This window comes from Uloborus diversus, chromosome 8 (assembly GCF_026930045.1).
Source record: "Uloborus diversus isolate 005 chromosome 8, Udiv.v.3.1, whole genome shotgun sequence".
In the NCBI taxonomy this organism is placed as follows: domain Eukaryota; kingdom Metazoa; phylum Arthropoda; class Arachnida; order Araneae; family Uloboridae; genus Uloborus; species Uloborus diversus.
In genome coordinates this window covers 20,945,472-20,972,798 of record NC_072738.1, presented here as the reverse complement: position 1 = coordinate 20,972,798, position 27,327 = coordinate 20,945,472, and positions in this window count along the sequence as shown.

Sequence of the window (27,327 nt, the reverse complement as noted above, 5' to 3'; positions counted from 1 at the left end):
AAGCATAATTTGAATTCAAAATGTCAAAAATTCAAATTTCGTTTTTTGTATTCCTGTTTGGTTTAAAGTAACTTAAAACATTGGGGTGTATTAATTCCATTTCGGATAATAGAATATTATTTCGTTGAAAAGTATTTACTACATTGAGCTAATCGGACTACGTTAATGCAGAATCCCATACACATTAAATCTTCGCATTTGTATTTAAACGTTATTGTCGAGAATTCACATGAGATAATAGGATGCATTTTGCGATGGTCACAACATACACTTGTTTTTGATGTTAACAGTTTAGTATGGTTACCTATAAAACTTTGTGAAGTGTACTCCCGCAACTATTCTCGTTTGAAATTTAAGAGCCTTATAATATTTTTTTAATAAACATTTTTAAATTCAGAATAATACTGCGTTTTTTAAAACATCGTCTTTTTCATCATATTGCTACCAATTCAAAAGGGAAATTGGTGAAACAAACTATAATTTTTATCTTTCTCTTCCCATGTTTCTGTCAGAAATGATTAAAATACTTATATACACGACAGGCGTAAAGCATCAGCTTACACCGGGACACGAAATGAAATGAACCGTTACTTCGCAAAGAACGGAGCCATGCTTTAGTTAGGATAAATAAATACCTTTGTGCTGAACATTAAAGTAAGACAAAACAACGTAAGCAGAAGCACAAATTTGTAAATTACAGCAGACACGTGTTTCGGCGTTACAGGGAAAAAATAATGAGCTTATGGATGAAAAGACATCCGACAAAAGCTTTTGTCGGATGTCTTTTCATCCATAAGCTCATTATTTTTTGCATTGAAAAAGGCGTTCTTTTGTCGGACGTCTTTTCATCCATAAGCTCATTATTTTTTGCATTGAAAAAGGCGTTCCCTGTAACGCCGAAACACGTGTCTGCTGTAATTTACAAATTTGTGCTTCTGCTTACGTTGTTTTGTCTTACTTTAATGCTTTAGTTATTTAAGCAAAAGTTACCGAACAAAAAAACTGGTAGGAATGAATCAATGATTTAAAGGCGTAAACGGGATATCAGATAACGAAACATTTAAACTTTTGGGTCGGATATGCTAAATGATTTTACGAAATGATCGGTACATTGAAGTGATTCAACACTAAGGAAACAGGGATTACAAATTCATCTTCTTTTCTTTCTTCCTATTCATTAAATTAACTTCCAGTGCTAGTTCGTTTAACAAAGTCGGTTCTTTTTTAGAGAAAATACATAACTAACATTTGAAGTAAACTAATTTCAATTGAGCTAGTTTGTCAATAGTTGGCAATGTATGAAAATTGGAATGTATTTTTTGTTTTTAGCATTACGAGCAACAAATTTATTGTCAGAAAAAATACATAAAACATAGCCTAAAGGATAAATAGGATCAAGAGTTGCAGCATGACGAGCAGCTGTGGCCGCTTCCTAGGCGTTCTCAGTATGAATGGTTTTTCTACAATAATAGGAGTCGATTTGGAAGAGGGTAGAGGACACAGAAATGCAGTTGAAGTGATGGTTTGGATCTAGCTGCATCCCCGGGTAGTTCCAGTATTTTGCGCAGGGGCACCATGTACTTAAATTTTCGTAAGGTCAAAAATTCACTGTTTGCCGAAGGGGACTCAAATTTTTTTGGAACGATTGTGGTTTTACCGAATCGTCAGACAAAATTTGTCGAATAAGGATGTTTTTGGAGGCCTCCCGGCCTACGGAAACATTTATGTAGTTCTAAGAGAAATTCCTCTACCAATTTTACGTTTAAAGAATCAAAGAATCAAACTGTATAGTGGTCATCTACTGCACTGTAAAAAGGATTCAGCAACGTTCCTGGGAAATAATGGGCAGCTGATGTGCCCAATTTCTGCCAGTGACATATCTTGCAAAATACAGGAACCTTTTTCGCTGAAATTCAGTAACCTTCCTGACATTATCCTGGAAGCCTTCGGAAAAATTCAGAAATATTCCCGTTAAAAGCCAGTCCCGTCTCTGTAAAATTCAAGTTAACATAAGAAGGTACACTATAATAGCTCAGCATCTTCCTGATTAATCTAGGAAGTTCCAAGAGCATTATTGAAAACATGGCCAAAGCTAAGCCAAAATTGCTGGTAAGTAAAGAGAATCTTCCTCGCCTGCAATTCTTGCAAAGCAACGTAGTTCTTACTTATTCGCTCCCTTTGGAAGCTTAATTAGCTTGAACGGGTCGTAACTGATCTAAAGCCGATACACTTTATAAACACGCTCAGTAAATCTTTAAATGGGAGCTAAAAATATTTTTCGCAACAGTGAAAATCTGCAATCGTGCGACTTGTAGCAATTCAGGAATCTTTTTGACAATAATACTTGATTTTTCCAGGAAGTGGATAAAAAGCATTAAAATCCCGAAACGTAGCACAGAAATACCCAGTAACGTTTCGGAATTTTTTTACAGTGTAGCCAACTGCTAAATTTATTTCCATTCCATGTGTCACAATTAAGGATATTTTATCATTTGTATAAACTCAATAATTGTGAAAGTTTACATTCTTAAAATTTCCACGTCACTCAGGCTGTTGAATGGATTGGAACTACTCGGTAGATATACAGAAAATGTATTCGAAAATATAGCAAGAGATGGATTTATATATATCAATATATAAAAAAAACCCCTTTAAACTCATCAAAGCCAAAACTAAGAAATCTTTCAAACCTTACAACTCAAAAGTAAAAACTTGTTTAAAATTAAATTATACTTATGAATAATTATATTGTTGTAAATATGTAACTGTTATATATGTAAATGTGTAACATATGTTGTAAATATGTAACTATTTCAAATAAATGTGTATTACCTGGGGTTGGAGGATCGGAAGGGCAAGATGAAACATTAAGTAAAGCCAACTTCTCCTTTGGGGTTCACGGTCTATAAAAAACAATAAAACGTATTATTAGCAAAATGCTGCACAATGAACGCTTATTGCGGAAAATGTAAAACCGGACTATAAAAAATGTGCAAAAAAGCTAGAAAATTCAAATTCTGGTAAACTTCGCGAACCGTTACTGCTAATGGGCGATCTAACAGCCGTAAACGAATAAAAACCATGAAAACACTCTAGTATAAGTTTCCTTAAAATAGGACTGAGCAAAAATAAAAAAAAAAATAAATTAAATTTAAAAAAAACGAGTAAATTTATAAATTATAATAAATCAGAAGGAGCTGTCTATAAAGTACGATTTTGCAACGTATTTTGCTCAAGCTTTGTTATCATAAAGTGTCACATTTAACCTCACCCTATATATTCCTTTTAGGTACCTGTTTTCGTATGTTTGAGTAAGTTAATTTTATTTTCTGGAATGAAAATGGTAATCTGCATAATAAAGGGCAGTTATAGACTCTCTCTTTCCAAGATTACACTTTTAAAAACCCATTTCCTTTTTCTTAACTTTTAAACCCTTTATTATATTTAAAACTAATATTACATATTAACTGGATATTACAGATAATGAGTTTTATCTAGCCATTATGGAATAAATATCCCTTCACAAGATAAAAAGATTTTCCCTTTGCATCAGTTTCATAGCATTTATCTAGCAAATACATCATGGATAATGTAAAAATGCTAAAGAACACAAGTGATTGATGCGGTAAACATTCATCTTTGATAGTTTGTAACGTAGTATGTATAATAAAGATATAATCAATCTTTAATGCTTCTGTTTCAATGTTTTCTCAGATTAAGGATTAACGTAGGGAACTTTTCCCAGAAAATACTGAAAAGCAGAAGAATTTTAAGAAGATGACGTATTTGTTGGTGGTTTTTTATTATTTATATGTTATAAGATAAAAGATGGTGATTTATTATTATTGATGTATTATAAGTCTTAATTATATCATTTTGTAATGCATTATTTGCCTAAGAAAGATTTAAAAATCAACACTAATCTTTAGAATAGTTTACCTATAAAGTAGTTAACTTACGTTAGAAACAGAGATGAATTTTTGTCGTGAAAGATATTGTTAAAGTTTAAAGTTACTACAACTATCAAAGGGAGAGATGTGTATTTGCTTTAAGTTAAAATATTTAGTTAAGAGAATGTTCAAAGATAATATTGATATTATAATTGGTTTACGTCATTAATCCGAAATTAAAAAAAAAACAGTTCGCTTTATCAGTAGGTTCCTCTTTTTCTAATTTTACATTTTAGAGGAAATTTTTAACTTTATTAATAACTGAATATATATATTTCCTGATTATTTTACATTTTACTGACTCATTTAAAGTTAATTTATTCATTATAAGATTTTCAATAGCATCTTTCTGTTTTTATTTACCTGTTTTTTTTTCTTTGGTGTTCTTTTTTTAACTTTTATTACCATAATATAATTTATTGTTGAGATAATCGTTCACTTTAATGGAAATTTTAGTATTTTTAAGGCATGATTTGATTGAGTATAAATATATAAAAGACCCATTAAGGTATTGTGAGGTCAAAGTAGTTTCTAAACACCTTTAACTAAACATGGTGATGTAAAAGAAATAATGATAATCGCTAAGATTAAAAATGCAACGGCACACACCCACAGCACAAAGGGTAGAGATACGTCTTGATGTGTGCCCTTGAGTAGGTAAGTCAGCTATAGACAGCTCCAATTCTAATGAAAAATTGAATGACTATGTTTTAAGAAAGCAGAGAAATAAAACACGATTTTTAGAGCAAGGAAATTAATTTATGACTGAAAAATGAACCACATTTATCCCTAGTTTTCCAAAAGATGTATATGATTAAAAAAAAGTACAGTTCAAGGAAATTGAGTTCGAATAAACAAGGTTTCTTTTAAAAGAGCTTTGGATAATCGAGGTTTAACTGCAATTATTTTAGAAGAGGGCAGTTTCATGAGTTCAGAACATAACAATAATAATTTTTTAGAAAAAGGAAGAATGAAAAATGAAGAAACTGCTTACAAGTATAAAAAATATACAGGAAATTGAAGATGAAAGCCTTTATTTCTGAGCAAGAAGTACAAGAACATATTTCAGGAGGAAAATTCAAAAGGGGAAGAGAAACTCTTGTAAATCAAAACGAATTCTAAAGATTTCTTTCCCAGCACCTTTATTGCCTTTTCATTATAGAAGTAATTTTCTGTCTGACACGTCGCAACTATAAATTAGTCTACCTCCTTTTAAACCAGAGCATGCCTCACGTAAATTTATTAAGTGTAAAAAGGAAAGTTTTTTTTTTTTTTTTTTTTTTTTTTTTTTTTTGTCGCAAATAGTTACGGCTTCAGATTTTTCATTCGAGATGACCATAAAAGGATTTTCAAGAAATAATTTCTGAATCACTTCTTTTGAAAGAAGGGAATTTATAGGAAATGGAAGTTAAGGTTTTTTGAATTATACACTGTAAAAAATTGAAACGTCACTGGTAATTTCTGCGGAACGTTTCGCTATTTCAGAGGTTTTTATCGACTCCCCGTGAAATCCAGTATTTTTGTCTAAAGGCTCCCTGAGTTGCTACAAGGTTCACGAATGCAGATTATTCAAAGATTAGGGTATCGACACCAGTAACAGACAAGGGTCCAATAATAGACATTTGTAAGTAAATTTGAATTTAAATAATAATAATTTTAGGCATGTAAAACTGATGTTGCTGCTACCCATAAATACGGTGCAACTATCTAGTGTTATCGGAGTACTTTTTTGAGCCAGTTGGTGTTTAGAAAGCAGTGGTGGAAGCTGGAAGGTTAGGAACAGCCACCGCGAGGTCTGCGGTGTTTCGTGTTCATTTGAGTTTAATAAAGTTTTAGATCTAAAAATAAAGAACTTTTACACATTTTGAAGAGAAAAGTGGAATTCTGTCCATTACTTATCCTTCTATCTTCCTATATGTTACTGTTTCCCATCAGACGTGTCTGTGTCTGTTACTGGGGTCGGACCTTTTATCGAAATTGGTCAAATAAAAACGCAATTAACTATTTCAGAGGATCCAGAAGCAGCCAAACGTTAGATGTTATGTAGTTGCATGAGAGAAAAAGTTTTAAAAGTCAGAATACATTAAACTGCTCAGAAAATTGGGTTAACCTAAGAGCGATGTCGTGTTAAGCATGTCTGTTAATGTTGCGTTTCCCTATATTATTAAATGTACTTGCTTTCCAGATAGTCTACGCACCCGTTGGGAGCGAATCAGTTTCTGAATTCTGTGGGTTTGGCAGGAAGGCGATGTTCTTGATCATTCCTTGCAATTCCGCCCTGAAACTGACCAGGTTTACAATGCTGCTTTTAAAGCTTTCTTGTTAAATTAGAAAGGAGATAATCTATTGTATTAATACTTTCAAAACTCTTCTGACGGTTTTAGAGACATCCCTGGGGGCGAGGGTTGGAGATTTCGAAATTAAGCAGAAACTTTCCAAGATAGTATCAGGAAAGTTACTAAATTTTAACGGAAAATGTTGCTGTATTTTTTTTTTTTTTTTTTTTTTTGCTTTCCAAGATATGTTGCTGGCAGAAATCGAGCCCAATAGCTGCCCATTATTTTCCAGGAACGTTTCGGATGTTTTTTTTAGTGTATGCTTCTCTGATGTATTTTTTGAAATAGGACAAAAACAGCAAAAAATATGGAGTTTATGTTAAAAGAAGCTTATCTTATAATATTTTTTTTTAATTCTTTCGACTGTTTGAAGATTAAATTCTTTTACAAATGTTTCATAAGTGGACGACAGGTTGACACTACTTACATTATTATTTTTAATTTCAAATTTGTTATTTAGTAAGCGTTAATACAACTTGTATAGCCATTAAGTTATAAATGCGGGGAAGGTTTTATTGGTACAAGTAGAAAGTAGTAAAAATTAGTGCTAGTAGAAAGTTCAAAAGGTTGATTTGGAAGAGGAGGGGGGAGAACTGAAGTCAAATAAATGGGGCTGTAATTGGGGAAAGATTAATATTTTTAGTTATAGGTAGAATTGAGAGAATGGTTCATTAGGCCTTTATAAAGCTATCAATTAGTAACCAAAGAATTTCGCAGTAGTATTGCTTCCTAGAGCAAATGATGTTAATGCTCACGCACTAACCGATTTTCATTTGGTTCAGCATAACTATGCTTCACAGTATTGGCTACGTGTTCGGAATTTGACGTTTTTCCCCAACATGTTGTAAAAATGTTTAGCATAAATTCATGTCAACAAAAGATAAAAATTATCTATTTTATTCATTTTTTTAAATTTATTACAACGATGTAGATATGTAGACGATGTACATTCGTGAAACTTGTAGCAATTTAGGAATTTTTTTGGCAATTATACTTGATTTTTCCATTAAGTGGATAAAAGCCACTGATATCCCAAAACATTACTCGGAAATACTCAGTAACGTTTCGAATTTTTTTTACAGTGAAATCTAAAAATCAAATGAAAACAATGATAGATTATTTCTTGTGTGTTGTATTCGCGACTGGTTCAATGCAAATATTTCATTTACTCACACATTTAGCAACATTGCATGGTTTATATTTATCATTAGTAACGAAAACTAGAGCTAGCACGAAAATAACACACATAAATGTATGCAGAAGAGCCAGTTTCTCAAACCATTTCACGTATTTATTACTGATTACTGGTACACAGTACACGTAAATAACATGTCAGGTTTTTTAAGCAATCACGAATTGCTTATTGTTTTCACTTGACCTTTGAATGACGTCATTTCTCATTTGGACCGGTTTCTGCAGCTCCTCTGGTACTGGTTCTTCACCAGAAGCACTGTCCACCGGAATTTGATCCTCCTGGTTGGATGGGTCCACATCCCATATCTTTATGGATGAAAGCACATCCGACTTTTGTTGGATGTCTTTTCATTCATAAGCTCATTTCTTTCGCATTGAAAAATGCGTCCCTTGTAATGTCGAAACTCGTGTCTGCAGTAATCTAAAATTGGTGCTTTTTGACGTTGTTATTTCTTATTTTACTTTTTAGCTCAAAGGTATTTATTTATCTTAAGTCATCTTAGTTTGAACCCATCGCGTCAAATATCGCCATTTTTGTTGCGCTGTTTCTAAACTGTTCGATTAACTTTACAGACTATTGTTATTAATCTTACATAAGCCTATATTAGTTATTTATTATTTTCCTTTTTATAACAAAAATATTTATTTAACTTAATCTTAGCCGTTTGTTGAGATCAGTTTTTGTAAATGATTTACAGTCGCGTTTTATAAAATTCTACTCTATCTGATGCAAATGAGAATTATAATAGAAATGTAGTTTAAAAACATTGTCTTTAGTTGTGGAAATTTATTTTAGCGATAAGTAAGTTTGACACTTTGTGACACGGAAAGGGCGGGGATGAAAAGAAGTGTGAAGGACGCATTTTTTCAATAAAAATATACATATAAAATTTGTATGACGTGTGACAAAGGGAGGGCGGTGTTTAAAAATTGTGCGACGTCTCTACATAGTATGAAATGAAGTCTCCAAAAAGCGTCTGTGTGTTTAAACTCGCAGAACTCAAGAACTACCCGGCCGATTTTGCTGAAACTTTCAGTTTGTTCGTTTAAGTGCAGAAAAGGTTTGCAGACCAGTTCGAAAAAAATCGATGAATAGTTTTTTTTTTTTTTTATTCCAACTTAGGCCCAATTTTCACATAAATTCCTGAATATTAGGGGGGAAATTACTTGCATATATTAATATTAGGTATAGTTGGAAAAAGAAGAATTTTCTACGTTCTACTCAATTTGTTTCAATATCTACTTAGCTGAAGTTTAGACACTACTTTCTTCATAAAATCTATCAATAAAAAGTGAAGGAATTGTCCTACAGTTTTCTTTTGGACACCATTGGAAAAAGCGACATTTTTTAAACTTCAGATCTATGTCGACCTATGATCGAAAAACTAAGCTTCTATCTCCAAAGGACAAAAAATTTACAAGCGTTTTTAAATCTGAATAGAAAAATATCATCTTCATTCAATTTGTTAAACATTTTATTTTCGTGTTTCCATGGTTACGATTTTGAAATATATCTTTCTCATTTTAATCTCTAAACACTAGGACGCCGGAACGTTTTCTTCCCCTAGAACGCCTACTGGTATCATTTTGACACCGGTCAAAACTAAGTGAGATATTTGAACAAAATAAATGCAATTTTCGTTATAACATCTTTTTATGAATGAAAAAAAATAATGAAATGACATCAAGTTCCTTGATAGAGAATTATTACATCTATAGGGGGAAAAAATAAGTATCCAGAATATTTTCAGGAAAACTGACCTACATCATGTACACTAAGCACAGAGATAATTTATATGTTTTGTGCACTTTCTACATACTACTCTTTTACCTCTTTTACAGGAAAAACATATTTTGCTCGCTACATTTCCATTACATTTTTTTACCTGACATTTTTTGCGCTTTGGGGGGCTGTTTTCTTTTTTCCTGCGAATATATTGATATATTTCTGGGTTAAAAAGAAGTGTGACATCATGCATATTTTCATAAAAGTATACTTATAAAAAGGAGTGTTATGTGACAAGGGGAGGAGGGAAAGGTGAAGTTTGACACTTTGTGGAGAAGGGGATAGAAGTGGGGTATATTTATCGGAAAAAAAGTGCGACATCATTTAAGAGAAGCCTCGTTATAAATTAACTAACATAATCGAAATAATCTAAAAATGTTTAGTTCTCGAAATATCTGAAATATTATTGATAACGAGGATAAGAAAAAAAAAAAAAAAAACCAACACATAATAATGAGCTTTTTCTTTCGTCATTACGACACAACCTTTTCTTAAACTTGATTTGTCTTTTCCGTTGGGAATTGATTTTTAAAATTTTATTCTCACGCAAGTTTTCAGTTTTTACTTATTGTGATATTTATTTTGCATAAGTGTTTAATATAGCTTAAATTTATAAATGAGCAATAGAAAACTTAAAGTATTAGTAAAAGCTTCGTGTTATAAAAAGCCATATATTTTCTGTTTACAAAAACAACGTAATCGGATTATCAAAACTAATTTCCAATCCTAGTAAAGATAATAGACAGGTTTAATTATTAAAATAAATGCGAAAAAAGGCATCATCTGCGTAAAAATTATTTTTCTTAATATGTATCAGAAAATCTGTTTCACTATAGAAAATCGCGTATAGTTAATTTCATAATAAGTTCAAGAAAAAAAAAAGGTTCCAACTACCTAATATCGCCAGTGTAAAAAAAAAATATATAAATCATCTGCAATATTTTATAGTGGATATTCTCAATTGGCATACTAAATAACCAAGGCCTATGTATTTTTTTCTAGTGTATCGGGAATTGTTTAAGGTATCCGACTGTGTTAAAATCGGCAATTTCGATTAAATTTTCAAAATTTTGTTTTGATTTCGTTTTGTAGTCGGATTCATTCACTATCCAAAACTGTCTTAATTTTTACTTTACGTCTGTTACAACTGCACTGTAAAATAATTCCGAAACGTTACTGGTTATTTCCGTGTAACGTTTCGTTATTTCGGTGGTTTTTATCCACTTCCTGGAAAAATCAAGCATCTTCGTCAAAAAGTTTCCTGAATTGCTACAAGTTCGACTTCTCACTGTAGTGAAAAATATTTTTAGCTCCCAGTTTTAAGATTAACTGAGCATATTTATAATGTATATCGACTTCAGTGCAATTGCGGCCCGTCTAGGCTGATTAATCTCTCAAAGGATGAGAATCAGCCTATGGACTGCTTAGGAATTACAGGAGAGTAAAATTCTTGTTACTTTCCTGCAATTCTGCTTTGGCCATGTTTCCTATACTGATTATGGAAGCAATTCTGCTTTGGCCATGTTTCCTATACTGATAATGGAACTTTCTTGATAAATCAGGAAAGTTTCAATATATTATATTATACTTTCTTAAGTTTACTCTAAAGCTCCAGTGGCACGACTGGCTTTAAACGGGAAGATTTCTGATTTTTCAGGAACCTTCCAGGATAATTTCAGGGAAGTTACTGAATTTTAGCGGTAAATATTCCTGTCATTTCCAAGATATGTTACTGGTAGAAATTGGGCACATTAGCAGCCCATTATTTTCCAGGAACGTTTCTGAATCGTTTTTACAGTGTGGAGTTTCAAATGTATTATTACAGAGTCGGACACCCAACTCCAGATAGGATGTTGTATTTAAATGCGTTTTCTGAATAATGATATTTTTGAAGAAAGCTGTCAACTTCAACAATGATATCTGAAAATGTTATTCAAGTATTTTTCAAATAAAATTTTCCAAGCTAGTTTTTTGTTACATGATTACTGTTTTCCTCTAAAAACTAAGCTGAATTTTAGAACTTAAGAGCATTAAGTTTTAAGAAAAGAATTTGAAAAAATAAAACAACAGGAAATTTGTTTTATCTGTATTTCAAAACTGTTTTTAGAAACAAGAAATCTTGTAAAGTAAACACAAGTATATTGTATTCGAGGAAAACATGCATATGCTATCAGCGGGATATATATTTGTGCAAATAATAACCAAAAGTAAACTATTTTAATGTAAATAGCTAACATATCAGTAGTTTATTTTTTAAAAAATCAAGTTCCTAGGGCTCTCTCTTTAAAAGAAAAATAGCTGCCAATATTGTCAAAATTGCGTTTTTTTTTTTTTGCCTTATGGGTTGTCTTACAGCTTAAATCTTTCCAAGAAGGAGTGTGAAATCCAAATAATTTATTGTGTAATTATTTATAGGAAACATCAGTACACTACCAGAAAGTGTGCAAACCATTGGTTTTGTTTCCCCTTTTTTGGAATCAATGTCTCAATTTCAGCGTAGTCGGCAAAATAAAATTTTTATGGTGGTAAATTCTAAGAGTACTGTACCTTAACCGTTTTCATTTTAAACATTGTAATATTTTCTTCTCAATGCCTGGAGTGACTAGTTTTCATATATACCAAACATTTCTATATTGCATGAGTAGAATTTTAAGAAAAAAAAACCTAAATAACATCAATTTCTTGGCATTTTGAGCGGGTGGACAAACTTCAAGGACCCGTATCTCAAAAATCAGAGGAGCAGGAACCTGAAAATTTGGACTTTTTCATGCCTCTATATCATCAATCTGTGTACCAAATTTAAAGAAAATCCGAGTCGGTCATGCAACTCCCATTGGTTGAGTTGGTACGAAATCACTCTACTGCCAAATACAAAAGTCATATTATTATAGTTATCACAAGGCTGCCTTCTAAAGGGCACCCCCTACAATGAAATTTTTAGGGGGGAGGTTTAAGGATAACTTTTCTCTCTTTTGTGTCAGCCAAGATTTTTTGGTGGGAGGTGTTGTAGCATTAGGGGGGGGGGCGCCCTTGCTCTTGGTGGGATAGGCACCCCAGGTTTTCAAGCATGTTTCAAGCGCTATCTCTCAATACCAGCAGTACCAATACGACTTGCTTAAAGTTTTCTAAAATTAAATTATAATAAGGTATAAAAAAAAACAAATCGATCAGTCAATGAGGAAAGAAAATTGATGGATAAAGAGCTCAATTTTGTAACTTTTAAACAACTCATAATTTTCTCGTCAGTATACTTTTTCCTCTAACTCCTAGTCGTATGTATGAACTGAAATAAATAAAGCTTAAAAAGACTGATAGATTCACATCGGAATTCTATAGTCCTTAGTTCTGTGTGCACGATAGTCCTTGTACAGGGACGGAGACTGAAGAGCACTGTTTTTGATTGGTCACATGGAGCTTTTGACGATTCACGTACGTGCAAGTGAACGGTAAAACTTGACCATGGAAAGATGGTGGATAAACTTGAACTGGAATATCATTTGCATCATTCGTAATAGATAGAATCATGCAAAAGGTAATTAGTAGTAAGAGGTGCGACCTTGCTGATCCTAACTATTAGAATAAAAACAACCAACCTATCACAAATGATACAAATGTCATTTCCGCTTAAAGGTCATCCGCCATCTTTCCATGGTCAAGCTTTATCTATGAACATGAAGGTTGTTTATTTTCAGGGAGTTGCAATCCTCAATATGTTTACCTCTTAATTTCCGAAGCAGTGACGGGAGCGAGAAACATTAGTATGGCCGCAAAGCCCCGCTAATTTCTGTTGTTTTCTTGAATGGCAAAGTAAAGATGTTTAATTTAAACTAAAGAAGCTAATCATATAAGTAAATTGAAATGGCATTGAAGTAAATACATTGGTAGACACAATTAAGAGATGGAAGGCATTTTCACACATTTCTTGGGACATATTGCATAAAACCTGGACAGTTGGTTTTCCATATAATTACAATATGGCACTGCTGTCGCTAAGATGAGTTTATGTATTTTTGTGGGCAGCAGGAGGCATGAAATTCTGCAGTAAGTTGCTCAGCTCATTTCAGTCTACAGCACAGTAGCAATTTCTAGTGTGTTTCTTGAATAATATTTTTGTTTTTTGTTGATTTTTATATGAAACTAGCGAAAATACCCGGCGTTGCCTGGGTTAGCAATAATTATGAGAAACAATCGTTACTTGCATTTGTTTTCTGTTTTAAGTGAAAGAACTTAAAACACACCTTTTTGACGTGATTTAAAATCTAACTTCTTCCTTACTCATAAAACTAAAGTAGCAGTAAGTAAAAAGAGCAAAACAGTATTCATTTAGAAACGAAAACACGAAATTTAAGTGTATACAAATTTGAAGAATTTCCGAAATATGAAATTAAACTTCACATGCAAAAGTATTAACTAATAAAAAGATTTATTAGTTAATACTTTTTTTTTGCATGGAGTCTTACCTTCTCTGTATGTCTATTGAAGAACGAACTGTTTAAAAAAAATGTAGCCGCGCGCCCGTGATCCCCTTAAACTTAATTTCAATTATTGTGGGTTCTTGGTGCGATTTAAAATGTTACCGAATTTGCGGGAATCGTTTTGGGATACCTTGGATAATGCTCCCCCTCCTTACTTTGTAAAACGGTATGTTACTAATTTTTGTTAAAGAGATTTTGTCGCCATATGATAAGATACTTTTGGTCACCATAAAATGGCGCTTAACAATTTCATCGGAAATGTTTCCAAAATAAGTAGTAAAATTTCGCGATGGTTTAAATTTGTGCACAAAGTCACATTAATGAAAGTTTTTGCGCTGTTTATGGATTTGTCTAATTTAGTTGCTGAATTATTTTACAGTAAAAAAAGTTTTTAAAGAATCTTTGATTGACGATATTTTGTTTACATGGTGAAAGCTGACAAACATTATTACGTAGTCTTTGACTTCAAAAACCGCGACAGTTGAAAAAACTGTCAAATACATCCCCTACTGAAATTTTTCTGCATAAATTTTGGCGAGGTTTCTGCTGTTAGATTGGATAGTGATTAAAAAATCCATTCAGCACAAATAATAAAAAAACCGATTAATTACACTAAAGTTCCGTTTAAATGGAAAATAATCAACTAAATCTAGTTATTATTAGCCAATCTTGGGGAAAAAACATTACTTTGAGATTTGACTTGAGAAAAGCCTCAAACAGTCAAACGAAACACAAAAACATTCAACGATTCTAACTATGAACTGAGAGTTGAGATGATACACTAAATAATGAATTGGGTTGAAGAAAGCCTTCGAACATGGAACAAAAAAAGCTCATAACTCGTTTTTCATACAACTTAGAACTTTCTAACAGATGCCATATTCAGCAGAAAAATAAGCGCTTTCGATGGACACATAATTTTAATATGTACACGCATTTTTTACCGCCATATTGGGGCATTTATGCGAAATTTTGGACAAATTTTCGCATAAAAAAAGAACTATCAATCGGATTTTTTTCGAACTGGTCTACAAACCTTCCCAGTACCAAAAAGAACAAACCGTGAAAGTTTCAGCTAAATCTGCCGGGTAGTTTCTGAGATCTTAGGGAACAAATTTACTAAACTCCATTTTTATACATTAAGATGAGTGAACATCATCGTTTAGACTACGGGGTCTTCATCCAGTGGCCCGCCGAAGATATTCTAATGGCACGGGAAGCTTTTTTGACAAAATAGAAATAAAACTTCCAAAAAAGGGGAGGGGGACGAAGAAAAAAAAAAAAAGAAAACGGCTGAAATCAGCACAAAAAATCGTTTTAAGCAGATTAAAAAAAAAAAAAAAACCTTCATCGCTTGCATTAGGAGAAAGCAGAATGAGGGCGAAAATTTGCATCTTTTTTACAAAACGTAGAAAGAAAGGGAAATAAATGAGTCACACTGTAGTTTCCCACTCGGCAGTAGATTTCGGAAGCGCTTTTTCAGACTTCCGTGAAAATGAAATTCTCATGGAAATATTTCCATTCCTTTTCTCAGTGGATATGAATGGTTTTCCACTTGAACTTCAATTAATTTGTAGATATGCAGCGTGACTCAGTGCCAAAATGTAAGTTTTTTGAAATGCCTTCATTACTAGACTTTTATCGAACTACGTATCCGAAGACAAATATCGGAGAGAACAACATTCGTTGTTCACGTGTTCTAATATGGTTTGTAGTACTTACATATCTAAACAGTTGCTTAGTCAAACGAAGAATACGCAATCAAAAACAAGAACACGTTTAACTGATCAACGTTTGGAGGCTATATTAAAGGTCGCAACTACTCAGATTCGTCCGAATATTGCAAGTTTAACAAAGCAAAAGCAGTGTCAAGTTTCTCCTCACGAACGAAGAGGTTTAGGTCCCTCCAGTAATGGGAGTTTTTTTCTTTTTCAAGAAATAATTTTTATTATTGATGAGTTTAAAAGCATGGTTATGTATATCACCGTTATTCTGTTTCAATATTTTCAAATAATGTATAAAAGTATATTGGTTCCTACTCTACATGCTACTCGAAGTTATTTTTCTCTGAGCATAAAATAAAGGAAAATTTAAAAACTGTTAACCCTACGTTTCCCCTTGAAAGTACCTAAAAGTGTTGTAACATCTTTCCATTTTCAATTTTCTACCTACGTTACTAATTTGCCTGTTGTGTGGCTCGCGATCTTTATGTTTTTTTGAAAGTGGCCTTCAATGGTCAAAGGTTTTGGACCCCTTCACTCTAAAAACGATTCATAAACGTTCCTGGAAAATAATTGGCAGTTGATGAGACCAATTTTTACCAGTAAGATACCTTACCAAAAAGCCGCTAAAAGTTTTACAAGTTTTCCGCTACAATTCAGTAACTTTCCTCTAAGTTTCCTGGAAACTTCCTGAAAAAAAAAATCAGAAATAATTTCGTTTAAAGCCAGTCGTGTCTCTGGAAAATTAGCATTTACTTAAGAAGGGATAATATAGTAGCTTGACACCTTCCTGTTTTATTAAGGAAGTTCTAAAAGCGCTATTGCAGACAAGTCAAAGCCACGACATAATTTCGAATAAGAGTCAAGAATATTTCTCACCTGCAATTTCCGCTTGCAAAGTTACGTAAGTTCCAGGACTTGATTGCTCCTTTTGGGAGCTTAATCAACCTTGACAAGCCGTAAACACGACAAGTCCGATACAGTTTATAAACACGCTTCGTAAATTCTTTAAAATTGGCGCAAAAAATATTTTTCAAAAAGGTGAAAAGTCTGCATTTGTGCAACTTGTAGCAATTCAAGAAACATTTTGACAATTATACTTGATTTTTCAAAGCAGTGGATAAAAACCAGGCAAATCCTGAAACGTAACACGGAAACACTCAGTAACGTTTTGGAACTTTTGTACAGTATAGTTTAAAGGAAGGTATGGGGTGGAGAATTGTGAGTAAACTTGAGTCAGGACAGTTCGAAGCTCAGGTTGCCAGGAAATTGGGTGTAATGGGGACAGTGTCCAGAAGAGCAGGATAAGGTCGATTGAGAGCAACAACGCCTAATAAAGATCAGTATTTGTTACTTACAGCCAAGCTTCTGAGGACGTCTAAACTGTAAAAAATCTTCAGAAACGTTCCTGGAAAATATTGGGCAGTTGATGTGCTCCATTTCTGCCAGTAACACGTCTTGCAAAAACCGGGAACATTTCCTTATAAAAATCAGTAACCTTCCTGAAATTATGCTGGAAGACTTCTTAAAAAGTCAGAAATCTTACCGTTTAGAGTCAATCGTGCCTCTGGAAAATGAAAGTAAAAGGAGTAAATTTTGGGAGGTATTATATTATAGCTAAGCAGCTTCCTAAATTATCAAGGAAGTTTCAAAAGCAATATTGCAAACATGGTCAAAGCTAAGACAAAACTGCAATCAAGTATCAAGAATGTTTCTGGCCTGTAACTCTTCCAAAGCTAAGTTGTCCATAAACTTAATCGTACCCTTTGGAAGGTCTGGACAGAGCGTACTCGAATGGAGGCTGATACACTTTATAAATACGCTCAGTTAATCATTAAACAGGGAGTTAAAAATACTTTTCACTACATTGAAAAGTCTGCATTCCTGCATTTTGTAGCAGTTCAGGAAACGTTTTGACTCTGATACTTGATTTTTCCAGTAAGTGCATAAGAACCATTGGAATCCTGAAACGTAACACGGAAATACTCAGTAACGTCTCAGAGTTTTTTACAGCGTACAGCGACACAACTGTCTAGGAACCTCGCTGTTGCCTCATGAACATGGATTTCAAGAAACATAGTTGCCAGAAGGCTCGGTGAAAATGGGCTTGTATGCCAGGAAGCCCATCATTTGCATCCCACTCCCTCCCTCTCAAAAAAGAGAGCGTGTACAATGATGCAGACAACACCTACACTGGATATACGAAAGAAAAATTAAATGGATTGATGTTTTTATCTCTAATACAGACCTTTTGAAAAAAATGGAATTGGAACTACCTGCTTTTTGCAGCAAGCTCTGTTACCGTGCACGATTGTGTGTAGCATTCAGTTCTTTCTCAATGACACGCCGCTTCTATCGATCTATCACCAAAGCAGGGCAACAACAGCTGCTTGGTTTACACTGCATCTCCCCTATTCCTGCGTTCCTATAAGATAATATTAGCACTACAACACAAATTGGGGCCTCCTTCTGGTGCAGCACGGGCCACGCAAACTCGAAATGTACCTATTTCTGCGAAATATTGTCTAAATCTGTGTACGTAATTTAAAAAATTTTGCTGAACTATTTCATGTCCTTATTTGAAATATGTACCTTGTTTAAAGTTGTGGTGACTTGTTGTTATAGCGATAAGTAAGACAATAAAAACTAATCTCACAAACTGTTGCAAAAATATTCGTATCTGTAAACAGTTGGTTTGGTGTTTAAATATTCTTTTCTAACGATGAAGAAAACAATAATTTTGTTTTTAAAAAAAAAATCTATGAATGCATCTGAATTTGTATGATTTTCAAAAAATCTAATTTTGAATTAACTCGAAAAAAAAAAAGAAGAAACAATGCAAATAAAAATACATCATTCTTTCTTTACCAAGAACGCAATCTTTTATTACGCTTTTTTCCTCATTGAAAAGGGATTTTTTTCGAGTTGTCTTTATTATAAAAATTTTGATTCGCAGCCTTAAAAAAAAAGGCTAAAACAAAACTGTACAATTTTCGTTAAATTTTCTACAAGGGTTCTAAATAATAAAAATAATTTTTCTAGTGTATTAATTTAACTTTAGCATTAAGAGAGAAAGTAATTATAGATTAAAAGTCACAAGAAAAAACGCATTAGGCGAAGTGTAGGCAGAATTACGAAAAAATATAAAAACACTGATACGGCATCCGGAGATTAGTTTTATCTTTCACTAGTGGCACCCGTACGGCTCTGCCCGTAGTTGAAAATTAAAAGGTATTTTGGTTCGCCTGTATAGTTACAAATAATTTCTCGTCATGTTACCCTTCCACGTTATGATAACTTGATAATTTACTCGTACATCTTATTATAATTTTGCTCGAGAAAATTTGCTGATGATCCGTAAATTGTTAAAATAAAGTCTGAAAAGTTTTTTAAATTGATTTACCTATTCATGAACAACGAGTTTTAATCTTTTTAATTTGCATGCGTTTTTTTTTTCCCCGACTCTGGGACAAGTTTTGTTCAAACAGTTCTGATAATCTATTATTTTCAAATTTGGGTTGTAGTTGCTGGTGAATTAGATTCTTTAAACTTGCAGTTCTGTTTTAGCTTTTGTTATTCGTAAATCAGGAAGGTGCCTAACTATTAAACGAAACCTACCTACGTTATACTGAAGGTTCCGAACCTAACTTAAGGCCTAACTTAATTTTCTTTAAAAGTTCCAGAGACACAACTAGCTTTAACCGGGGATATTTCTCATTTCTTTACAAAGATTCACTGATAATTATAGGAAGACTACTAAATTTGAGCGGAAAACATTCATGTTTTTTTTTCTTCCAAGATATGTTACTTGTAGATACTGGACATATTAGTTTTCCATTTTTTTTCAGGATCCTTTCTGAGTCGTTTTGCCATTGAATAATAAGAATTAAGCAGCAATCTTTCAATGCGGTATGGAACTATTTTGTATTTGCTCCCCATTTGTTGACAGTATCAGTCTTTTATCCTCGCGCTGAATTCATTTTCATTAATTTTAACATTTAATTTGATAACTTATTTCATTTCAGGATCATTTAACTTTAAACATTTTTATTTAGAGGAAAGAAAAACAAGGGAACCTATAGGTATATTTTGGAGGTTCGCCTGTTCTAGCACTTTGGTTTTCCTGACGGTTTATAGGCTTTTACCAAGGTGCAGATCTAACTTCATCCGCTATAGGTAAAACCAGGCTCCGCCCTCCCCGATAATTTGTAATGTTTACCAAATCAACTTCAGTTCGTTTCTACATAATTAGAACTTCAACTACCAGTCAAATTCATAAAGAGTATGAAATATATTGTTTGAAAAAATCGCATGCTGTATTATTTTCCTAACGAAATTAGTTCATTCGTGAAAGTCCCGGTACAGGGACAAAATTGATGAAATCAATTTGTGAACTCTTTCTGTGGTCTTAGGGGGCTTGGCGCAAATAATGTCACTTTATTTTCACAACATTCATGGGCGCCTTACCATACCTTTGTCACTTGTCACGCTATTTACAATTCTTGACAATTGCTAAGGAACAATTACGTTTTTTAAAAAATAGTTAAGAATAGATAATGATTAAAGAAACAGAACGAAATATATAGTTAGTAGGGAGGATGTGCCTTTATTATAAGTACAAAATAATACAGATATTACTACATCAATGAAGTAAAAACTTGAACATAAAAAAATAATCCTACTTAGATGATTTTCATACAACCACAAAAATTGATCTAGGTCAGAATGATGGATACATGAGTACCCAAATATGATGTATGATTACTAGGTACCAGGGACACTGATGCACAATTTACATCTGTTTTTCATACTCCCCAATAATTACTGAGGAGTGCTTGAGGGATGTTTTCCCACTCCTCTCTCAATGCGGATTTGAGTTCTTGTACTATTCTGGGAGGGACGGTTCTTCGCGCAAAACTTCTGCCAAGAGCCTCCCAGGCAAGTTCAATTGGATTTAAGTCGGGAAAGTACGCAGGCCACTGCTTACGGAGTATGTTTTCACTTTGCAGTGTGTCTGACACTTCAATGCTCCAGTGTGGCCGTGTATCGTCGTCCGTAAAAAGAAAGTCCGCACCTACAGCCCCCCCCACCCCCTAAAAAGACGAACATGGTCCAGCATAACATCTCTGCAATACATTTGCGACGTATCGCTTTTTTATCCAAAAATGTGAAGCGGTTTTCTGCCATTGTGCATGATGCTTGCCCACACCTTGACGCCTGGGCCGTACCGATCACGTTCGCAAATTTTTTTTTGTGCATAACGTGTTTCACGCTCTCTCTACAGTAGTTGGTGACAATAATCACTTGACACACTGAAACGAGATTCGTCATAGAACATTACTCCAGACCAATTTTTGTGATCCCACCAACATGTTCCTTAAACCAGCGTAATCTCTCTCGACGATGGCGTTGTTGAACTTGGATGCAACGTACGGGCTTCTGTGGATACAAACCGGCATTATTTACTCGCTGTGAGATGGTTCTTGCAGAAACATGCTGACCGGTAGCGGTTGTTAGATTTGCAGCTATCTGTCCAAGAGTGAAGTTTCTGTTCCTTTTTGCCGCGAGGGCTACATAGCGATCCTCTAAAGGTGTAATGCTCCTACCACGGCCCCCGGCAAGCTTTTGCAAAACATTTCCACCTTCAGCGGCCGTCTTTAATTGGGAGATGGCACTTTTTGATACACCCATTGCAGCATCCCCAGTGATAGCACTTTGACCTGCTTCCAATCGTCCAACCGCTCGTCCGTGATCGTAGATACTCAAATGATGTCTTGCTGACATTTTACTCTTAAGTATTTCAAGAACCAAAAAGAATTTCAGAGAAAAACCTTTTTTTAACATCCAGCACTATTTTGGTTAAAAACGAAACAGCGTGAATTTTCGTGCGAATCTTGAGCGTGTATGCACTGTCTTTTATACAGATAACGAGCCTTGGTCTACCACGCCATCTGAACTTGAATTTATTTCCATTGGGCAGGTGGTCGAGGTACAAATTTGCATAAATCACTTGTTCCTTAGCAATTGTCAAGCAATGTAAATACACATTCTTTTAAAAATGCGTGTGTGTCAAACTTATTACTCCTAATCCTCCCATTGCCGCAACTGTTTCAATTTCAGGAACCAACTCTCCCACTCAAACAAGAAATCATTTGTAAATAGCCCTGTATACTAAAATACGTTTTTTTTTGTGCGGTATATGAAAATGTCAACCAAATTTGCACTCAATTGACTCACTAATCTATAAAACGAGCGCTCAATAGGGTAATTTTGAGCACATTTTTTATGCGTATTTTTTTATGCTTGAAAAGGACAGGCCGACGTATCTTACATTTTGGATCCGGAACTGCTTCGGATCCAAACTTATTTCTAGTATTTATAAATACGTCTTAATATTCGCTGGTTGCTATTGGTTGCTATGTTGCAAAAACAAATGTTAATTAGTGGAGTAAAATGTCCCTTAAGGTAAATCAAGAAAGTTAACTTAGTTTACAAATTCAACAAAAATATATCGTGAAATGTTTGCAGTAATGGGCCTCATTTTTACACCTTGTTTATTTTGAGTTATGTATTAATTAAATCTTCTTCATTTACAGAATAAAATAATCAAACATCAATCAGGCAACACATCTATAGCTTGGTCACCAGTTTTCTGCAATGAGGTTTATGTACACATACTATTTTTTTCGCCCAAGAATTCCGAAACCAAAATGTTGAACAAGTCTGTTCCCGGTTGTAACGTAGCTTGTTTAGCAGAGAGGAAGAACGTTGTTTTGGTTATGCTAGAGATTGGACGTTTGCTCTTTTAACACCAGAAATTTATTAGAAGGATTTTATTTGGAGTTCAATGCAGAGTAGGATTCTACACAAAATTTACTAATTTACGGAAATTTACAATTTTTAGACATACATCACTCTGGCTGTAAGGTGAAGATATTAACTATTGACCTTTTTTAAGGTGATGGAGAGTTTCAAAGTTAAAACGCATGAAGATTTGGAACACATTGGGAGACTCATGGAGGTATTCCCCCGTCCCGTCCAAAACAGTTAAAAATGCATTAAAAACTATTTTTTACTCTAGCCTTTGTTTTACAATTTTTCAGCTATATATTACACTGTAAAAATATTCCGAAACGTTACTGGTTATTTCCGTTTAACGTTTCGGGATTTCATGAGTTTTCTTCTATTTCCAGGTAAAATAAAGTATCTTTGTCAAAAAGTTTCCTGAATCGCTCCAAGTTACGCGAATGCAGACTTTTCACTTTTGCGAAAAATAATTTAGCTAGCTCAGTTTAAAGATTGAATAAGCATGTTTAGAGGTGCATCAGCTGGAATTATATTATGGCCTATCCAGATTGACAAAGCTCCCAGGGCGAGCGAACCAATCACTTGATAGCTGTAGCTAGAGCCACTTGAAAAGGACAGGATAACTTGTCTGACATTTTGGTTCCAAGATAAAATTGGATCCAACCTTGTTTATAGTATTTATAAATACGGTATAATATTTGTTGGTTGCTATGTCGTATAAAATTGATGTTAAGTTGAGTAAAATGTCACTTAAGGTGAACCTAGAAAGGTAACAAATTCAACAAAAATGTATCGGGAAATGTTTACTGCAATAAACCTCATTTTTACACCTTATTTGTTTTCTATTGTATTAATTAAATCTTCTACATCTACTGAATAAAATAATCAACCATCAATCAGGCAACACATCTATAGCTCTTACTTAACAAAGCTTTGACCATGGTTGATCTAATGCTTCAGGAGCTTTCTTGGTAAATATATGAAACTCCAAATACTTTTTCTTGAGCTGTCCCAAGACATGACTGGTTTTAACAGGAAAGTTTTCCCAATTCTTCTGAAATTTTCAAGGATAATTTCAGAAAGGTTACTGACTTTTAACGGAAAACGTTCCTGATTTTTGCAAAATAGAAAAGAAATAGGGCACATCAGCTGCCTATTATTTTCCAGGAACCAGTCTGAATTATGCTAACAGTTTAGCAAACTAACAGATCATGATAGGGTAATAGATAACAAAGTTTTACATTTGTACGTTTTAATACATCTGATGAGCGTCATTTTTCTGTAACAGATATTCACATGCAATTTCACATGCAGCAATTTGACCCTTCCATACAATGGTTTATCCATTTGTAATTATTAAAAAGTCGACTTTAAATTATCTTTTAGAGATTACTACCATTTTACCTTTTATCTCTAATAAATACAACCTCGATATCTTGAATCTCTTGAGGAGAAAAAACAATTCGAGCTATTAAACTTCTGAGGTATCAAGGTTTTGAAAAAAAAAACACGTAAGTATCTCTCACAAATGCACACACATAGGCTATGTATATTTATTTATGTACTATGTGTGCACATTGCAAAACGACAAGTTATGCAGTGAGAAGCAAAGGGATGCAAGTGGCAAAATTAAAAATTTGGAGATAACCTGTACAAATAGTACGGGATCCTCTCCTCTGTCTTGGAGCAATAAATATAATTAGTATCCCTGGTAGGTGCTGCTGTACAGCAAGATTTGTAAAAAAAAAATCAATGAAAACCTACCTAGGACGTTATCTTTAAACGCATTTTACTCAAAACTTGAAAATGTCTACTTACATCCCTTTGCTTCACACTGCCTCAAATGTAAGTTTGTCTTCAACATATTGCTCAATTTAAAATTCATTAAAATTCCTGGTCCGATGTAACAATATCTAGCATTAAATGTTATGACTGGGTACTACGTAGTTATTGATAAGCTAGTTTGTTAACTGCTTCTAAAAAGGCAGTTTTCCTAATTGTTGTTTTTAACAATTTCTTTTCTGATAGTTTTTCTCAATATCTTGATGGTTTTTTATTAGTGCGCAAAGTGTACTGGGAAATATATTTAAATATGTAGCGTCATTTTAACTTTCTTTTTTTTAATCTACAAACTTAAAAATTCCAATTTTATTAACCACCACTAGCATTATCAAAAGCTACTCGACAGCCATTTTGTAGGAGTTGTAAAAGCATACTGATGCGGAACGTGTCTTTCATTTGACAAAAATTCTGCCCCCCTCCTAAAAGTAGGAATTGAGCGCCGAAGAAAAACACAGAGGTTCAAAACTAAAGCTAAAGAACCTTCTGCTTGAGAAAGAATTTTGCGATTTAATCATGGGAAAATGATAGAAATCGAAATAGATAAAAAAAATTTTTATCAGTTGCCATCTTCTATTTGCTAATAAATACATTTTTACAAATTTAATAAACAAGATATTTGAAATAACCTTCGTTTTTTGCACTTTTTTTGCGTTTTGAGTAGACAAAAGAATGAATGAATAGATGATGAAAAAATAAACGAATTATTCAATAACTGAATAATTTAAAGAAATAGAAAATTAATGGGTGAGTAAAATAGTGAATGAATGAATAATCACTAAAAATGATTCAGAAACGTTCTTGGAAAATAATAGGCAGCTAATGTGCCCAATTTACACCAGTAACATATCTTACAAAAACCAGGAACGTTTTCCGATAAAAGTCAGTAACCTTCCTGAAATACTGGGAAATCTCCCCTGTTAAAACCAGTCGTGAACCTTCTAGAAAAATTGAATAGGTTTAATGTATTTCGTTGGAGCCTTCCTAGTGTACCAAGAAAGCTCCAGAAGCATTTGCGCAACCATGACCAAAGCTGCACGAATAATTGCAAGCAAGAACCAACTATATTCCTTGCCTGTAATTCCTGCTTAGCAAAGCTGCAGCTATCCAGTGACCTATTTGCTCCCATTGGGAGCTTAGTCAATTCAGACGGGCCGTGATTAAACTAAAGCTGATACACTTAATAAACACCCTCAGTCAACCTTTAAACTGGTAGCAAAAAACATTTTTCACACCACTGAAAAGTCTGCATTCGTGCATCTTTTAGCAATTCAGGAAACTTTTTTTCGAAGATACTTGGCTTTGCGGGGAAATAGGTGAAAACCTCTGAAATCCCGGAACGTTCCACTGAAATAACCAGTAACTTTTCGGAATTATTTACAGTGAATAAGTGAATTATTAAACAAAGGAAGGCAAATGAATTACTTAGTAATTAAATACGTAAGAGGTTTGATATAGTATTCAGTAAACGAAAAGAGCTGTTTCACCTTGTTCCAACTGATCTTGCGTAGAGTGTATACGACTAACTGTACAAAATATTTAAATTTAAAATGAGCTTAACATTAAATGAAAAAATACTGCATACCGAGCATTAGTTGGTCTCAAAAAATAATGTTAATAGTAATAGGTTTATCATCCTTACATATAACTTTATCATCCTTACTAGAAAGTCACCCACCAAGATACACTGCAAAAAAAATTCTGAAACGTTACTGATTATTTCCGTGAAACGTTTCGGGATTTTAATGGTTTTTATTTACTTTCTGGAAAAATCAATTATCATCGTATTGCTACAAGTTGCACGAATGCAGACTTCTCACTGTTGTGAAAAATATTTTTAGCTCCCAGTTTAAAGATTCACTTAGCATATTTATAACGAGCATCTTCAATTCGCATACGGCCCATCTAGGCTGTTTAATCTCTCAAAGGAAGTGATAAGTACCTGTACAACGTGGCTTTGCAAGATTTGCAGGAGAGTAAAATGTACCAACTTGAAATTATTTCCTAGCTTTGGTCATGCGTGCAATATTGCATTTGGAACTTTCTTGATAAAGAACGAAAGTGCCAAGCAATTATGCTAAATCTACATAAGTTTATTCTAAGATTCTAGAGACACGACTGGCTGTAAACGGGAAGATTTCTAAATATATCTATAAGTTTCAAGAATAATTTCAGAAAGGTTACAGACTTTTAGCGGAAAACTTTCCTGGTTTTTTCAATATGTTACTGGCAGAAGTTAAGCACTTCAGCTGCCTATTTTTTTTCAGGAACGTTTCTGAATTGTTTTTAGCGTGTATGACGGGTGAAAATTACTTCTCTTCTACATTTTAACGAAGCAATTGCCTGTTTGGTGATATTTTGAGAGTTGAAGTTTTAACCCTTACTCTATTGGATTAACCGTAAACTCCTGTATATAGCCTTCATTGCTAACCATTTTTTTCGTTCCATCATGCTCCTGAAATAACACAGTCTTACCAGTAAAACAGTTAAGTCACCGGATTGAGTTCAGCCATGGCACAATAAAGCCTTTCCTTGCATGTTAAACATTACCAAAACATACTATCAAATTATCATGGCGTGACGCGAGTTTCATTGTTGAAACAAGGGCGTTACTTGATCATCGGCTAATTTTATGAGGACAGTGAATGATCGCATAACGCTAACGTCATAAACAACGAAACTCGCGCCACGGCATGATAATTTCATAACATTTTTTGGTAATATTTGACATGCAGGGTAATGCTTAATTTTGACAAGGCTGAACTGGATCCGGTAACTTAATTTGTTTTACTTGTAAGACTTATTTTAGGAGAAGAAAGAAATGTAAAAATGGTCAACACTGAACACTATCTACTGGAGTTTAGGGTTAATCAACAGGAGTTTGGGTGAATATTACAACTATCAGAATGTCACCAAACAGGCAATTGCTTCGTTCAAATATCGAATCAATTTGCACCCGTCATACCTCGATGGGCGACTTTCTAGTTTTATATTAAAAAGATACTTTTTGACTTTGAAGAGAACATTAAAATTTGAGCATCACTTTTTAAAAATTGCTATGGACATTCAAATACTTTGATTTTTAGAGGTAAATTTCTCCTGACTTTATGAGACTGCATAAGTTACTACTATTTTCTCATAGGCGGCGTTAAAAAATAGTAAATCTATCACCGTTTCATTTTGCCCGCTGTTTCCTTTTGCCTCTAATTCCCTTTCGTA